This window comes from Gossypium arboreum, chromosome 9 (genome assembly GCF_025698485.1).
Source record: "Gossypium arboreum isolate Shixiya-1 chromosome 9, ASM2569848v2, whole genome shotgun sequence".
In the NCBI taxonomy this organism is placed as follows: domain Eukaryota; kingdom Viridiplantae; phylum Streptophyta; class Magnoliopsida; order Malvales; family Malvaceae; genus Gossypium; species Gossypium arboreum.
Window position 1 is genome coordinate 9,032,977 of NC_069078.1, and position 5,842 is coordinate 9,038,818.

Below are 5,842 nucleotides of genomic sequence, written 5' to 3' on the forward strand. Positions count from 1 at the left end.
ATCAGGTTCACTTAGATCCGGCCCATCAAATGACATATACACACAAAACACCCATGTTAGCAATTGATATTAGAGGTTTTAGGAAGATCTAGCAAAAACTAATGGAACAAAATAAAATAGGGTTAACCACAACTCGGTTGCATAATCGAAAATGGAATCCAATCAATATAGGGAATTTCACTTACTAGCCTACCACAATTGGGAACAGAAAATGATTTTTGACAGTTCTAAACACCAAAGGGATCTGATCAAATAGAGGTTGATTCGACAGCAATTCAAAGGTGGTAGAGGATGCGACGATAACTAGGGTGCGATAGTTAGTAAAAGAAAGAAGGAAAAAAAATTAAAAGGAAAAGAAAAAAAAGGAGAAAGGAAGAACAGTGCAATGGAGAGGAGAAAAGGAGGCGGCTAGGGAAAATAGAGGAGAGAAAATAGTGAACTAGGGTTAGAGGCGGCACAAAACAAAGGAAAATGAAAAAGATGGAAGGCGGCCAAGCAAAAATGGGTTTAAATACTTAAAGTTTTACAACATTAAAGTTGCTATACTAAAAAATGTGGCACTAAAGGTTTCTTATACTAGGGTTTTCGATATTCTAACAGATCAAGCCCAAATAGAAGCTCAATTGCACGCCCAATTAGAAAATTAAAATAAATTCAACAGCCCATAATTTTAATTTGAAATTTAACACATAGGTCGGGGCATTATAATTCTCCCTCCTTAAAAAAATTTCATCCTTGAAATTTACCTAATCCAAACAGATGATGATACTATTGCCACATTGAATTTTCCGTCTCCCATGTAGTCTCTTCAATGCTATGATTCTGCCAGAATACCTTAACCAACGATATTCGTTTCCTCCTCAGAAATTTTCCTCTCGATCCAAAGTCTGTATGTGCTCTTCTCAGTCAAAACAGGCACTCTATGCAGTCTTGCAGTCTCAAAAATATAAAACTTAGTCAGCTTCTGCAGTGAATAATCCATACGAACCGGTAAGAAATAAGTCGACTTAGTCAATCTGTCAGGGGTAACCTACTAATGAAGTCCATAATCACTCGCTCCCACTTTCACTAGGGTATCTTAATCGGTTGTAGTAAACCAGAAGAAAATTGGTGCTCAGTTTTCACCTACTTGAATGTCAGACACTTAGCTACAAAATTTATTACCTATCGCTTCAAACCAAGCCACCAATACAGTTCTTTTAAATCCTAATACATATTTTTCCCTCCAAGATGCATAGTATAAGGGCTACTATGCGCTTCCTAAAGCATAGCATGTCTCAATTTCTTATCATCGGGTACATAGAATCTCCCTAAAAAACACAGAATACCATCAGAATTAAACGCAAAATCCATCGTCGAACCCTCATCAACTTGCTTTATCTAAGGAAATAGTGAAACATCCTAAGGTTGTTTTTCTTTGATATCACTGAACAATATGGCCTTCACTTTCAACTCTGCCAATAAGCCTCCATCATCGACCAAACTCAACTTAGCAAACATTTCCCTTAAATCAATCATCATTCTTCTACTCAGACCATCTGCCACAACATTAGATTTACCAAGGTGAATCTCAATGACACAATCGTAATCCTTTAGCAACTCAATTAATCTCCGTTGCATTAAGTTCAACTATTTTTTGGAAAAAATATACTTGAGGCTCTTGTGATCTGTGTAAATGCAACACTTCTAACCATACAGATAATGTTTCTAGATTTTCAATATATATACCATCATCGCTAACTCCAGATCATGAGTCGGATAATTGCACTGATATGGGAAAGAAGATAATGCCTCGATGCATAAGCAATAACCTTACCATCTTGCATTAACACACATCCAATGCTAGTGTGAGTTGCATCACTATACACCACATAGTTCTTTCCCGACTCAGGTTAAATCAACATCGGTGTTCTAGTCAACACAGACTTCAGCTTCTTAAAGCTAGCTTGTTGGCTATAGTCCACTTAAAAGGAGTATTATCTCGCAACAACTTCATCAAAGGAGTAGCAATAAGAGAAAACCCTTCAATAAACCTCTGATAATACCCAACTAACCCTAAGAAACTCCAAATCTCAGAAACATTCTTTAGCTGCCTCCATTCCAGAATGGCTTAAATTTTCTTTGGATCCACACGGATAGCCTCCGTCGATACCACATAACCCAGAAATACCACTTTTTTCAGCCTGAATTCTCATTTACTGAGCTTCACATAAATCTTATTTTCTTTGAGAATCTAAAAGAAAACTCTCAGATGCTCATCATGAACAGTCTTGGTCTTTGAGTAAACCAAAATGTCGTCAATAAACACAATAACAAACTGATCCAAGAATGGCTGAAACACTTTATTCATTATACCCAAAAACGCAATAGGAGCATTCGGCAGACCAAACGACATTACTAGGAACTCATAGTGCCTATACTGAGTCCTAAATACAATCTTAGGTATATTTGACTCCTTCACCTTCAATTTAATAGTACCCTGATCACAAATCAATCTTAGAGAACGTTGTCGCTCCATAGAACTGGTTAAACAAGTCATCAATCTTTGATAAAGGATACTTATTCTTAATGGTCAACTTGTTCAACTATTGGTAATCAATACAAAACCACTGTGTTTCATCATTCTTCTTAACAAACAAGACTGGGGCTTCTCAAGGTGACACACTGGGTCTTATAAACCCTTTGTCCAAAAGCTCTTAAAGTAGAACTTTAAGTTTCTTATGTGCCATGCAATAGAGATAAATAGACACTAATGCAAATCCAAGAAACACTTCAATTCTAAATTTAACCTCTCGATCAAGAGGTAATCCCAGTAGTTTCTCGAAAAAAATTCAGAAACTCACTTACAGTACGAATACTATCAACAGCTGAATTACTCGTATTTGTATCCATAACATAAGCCAGATATGTTTGACAACCCTTTCGAACCAGTTTTTCTACTACCATTGTTGAAATTACATTAGACAAATAATCTATATGTTCCCCTACCCTAACAATCTCTTTCCCATCAGTTGTGTTTGGAGTCACTCTCTTAATGGTACAGTTCAGACTTACATGATGTTCAACCAACCAGTATATTCTCAAAATTAAGTCAAACTCCCTAAAGGGTAAATCCATCAAATCAATTAGAAACACCTCATCTTAAATCTCTAACGAACACTTCTTATAGACCTTATTCACGACAACAAATTGTCCCAACGGACTAACAATAGTAACATCACTAACAATTTCTTCTATTTCAATTCCCAATTTAACAGACACCAAACAAGAGACATAGGAATAAGTAGAACCAATATCAATCAATGCAAAATACGATATGTAATAAATTGTAAAGGTACCTAAAATAACATCAGATGCATCGCGGTCCTTTCAATTCTTGGCTGTGTAAACCAATGTCGACTGTCTAGCCTCAATCCTAATAGGATTCTAACCTATTCCTCTCTGACATCGACCCATCATACCTATCACACCAGTTGCGACTCCAGAACCACTATTCCTACCCTGATCATGACCCCTCGAAGGTAACTACTTAGAGCCCTGAGTCTGAGTTGTAATTTACATCTTACCAACAGGACGTGGATAATCTTTCATTCAGTGCTTAGTGGACCCACATCTCAAACATGCTCTAGACTTTTTCCAACACTCATTAGAATGTTGCCCATCACAGTACCCAAAAATTAGAATCCTCCCCGGTCCAAATGAACATCCATCACTACCCCCTGCAGTATTCTTCTTTGATCTATACTCTCTGGCACGCTTCTCATTATCATGTCTCTCTTACTCTAGGCCCTATCATTATCATGTTTCTCTCTCTCTAGTCGTTTAACCTCCAACACAATTTTAGTCTTCTCAACTAGGGTCTCAAACACCCTCTCCTAATATGATGCAATCTAAACCTTAAGATCATACCTAAGTCAAGGTCTCAACTGCCCACTCTTATCCTACTCAGTAGCCACTATACATAGAGCATAACGGCTCAACCTTAGAAACTCAAATGCAGTCTTATCACATTGTGTCAACTCAATAAATTCCAGTTTATGAGCCTTAAAATACCTCGTACCCATATACTTTTTCTAAAAGGCCTCCTGAAAATATTTTCATGTCAAACGCTCTGCATGAGTACCCCTCACTACCAACTATCACCATCAATATACCTCATCTATAAGTAGAGACACCGTACCCTTCAACATCTACTCTAGGGTACAATCCATATCCTCTAAAATCCTTTCTGTAGCCTCCATCCAATACTCCGTTTCAGTCGAGGTTGTTCCAGCCACACCCTTGAATAACTCAACTCTATTAGCCTGGAGCCTCACAACCATTGATCCACGACACCATATCTAGAGTGGGCTCTAGCAACCCACTAAATACCCTCAATACGGCATGAGACAGTGCATCATCACTCCTTTTCTGACTCCCGCCACTAGAGGCAAGTGTGTCCTCTCTAAAATCAGCCTCAGAAATTGGAGTATCGTCCTGAGCCATAGGTAACTCAACTTGAGCAGCTCGACGTGGCCTACCTCGGTCTCTCCTACCTCGAGTGCTCATAGTGAATTCCTGAGTGTCTATAGCCTAATGTGTATCTACAAATTTAGAGAATACAATAGTTAGTTAGGGATAGCATCGGAGTCTCAGAATTATTTTAAAAACATCGTAGAAATATCTATGGCATGGAACCCGACAAAATCCATTTACAAATATGTATGCAAACCTCACTTAACCCACAATCCGAGTTTTAAAAACATTATTCTAATACCACCAAATGTAACCTCCCCAACCCGGCCCAAACGTTATAGCCAAATTATAGAGGTCATACTAGCCACCAAAGTGGCTTAGTAAAAACATTTAGTTTCAGTAAAGGTTAAAAACCCAATTTTTAAAAATTTCATTTTATTAATTAATTTGACTGTCATTCGAAAATCAATGTATGATTCTATTAAGTTTTACCAAAATCATTATCTTTTCAATTCAAAGCTGGTTTAAGGACTAAATTGCTAAGGTTTTAAGCTATTAAAAAACATAGTTTATTTTTAGATCTAAATAAATATTTTAATTCAATCTCATATTATAAGATTGAAAATTTAAGCCTAAAACTTTATTTAGTAAAAAATGATACCCTTTTCTCATGTCAAAATTAAGTATTTAGTTTTATCTAGTTTAAGAGATATATTGTATAATGCAAAGCCCAAACCAAAGGAATAACCAAGTCCATGCCACAAATTGTTTATACAAAGAAACACTAAACAAGAATTATTAAATAAGTTGAAGATGAAAATACATTTTTGTTTTATTTTTGATAAAATCTAGCAACGGTCCTCCTAATGCTGAGTTTGAGCCTTAACCTCACAGGTTATTTGAAAAGATGGGAAATTAAGGGCTCAATTATAAAGGTCAGTGTGGTCTTAACATGTGAGCTACTTTCATATCAAACAATAAATAATAGCATAAAAGCATACAATATATAGTATACAGTATTTATCAGTATCATGATATTTACAAAAAACACCCTTAACTACTAACATACTTATGAATGCCAGTGTAGTACACTACCCAATCCAGCCCTACACGCCACAATAAGATTTCCCCAAAACTCGTCCATCCTTACACACCAAAATAGTATTTATGGATGAACAGCTAGTATTATAGTAGATTCAATCGATGAACTAATCCGACTTTTAAAGCCTGAACTTCCTCCTTCAATAACCCGATTCCTAATGCAATAGTATGGTATGCTATTGATATCATAAAACAATAACAGTATTAACGTGCAATTCATATGCGAACGATAACAGTTTTTAGTTATTGCGAACGATAACAGTTTTTAGTTTGAGCAATAACTGTA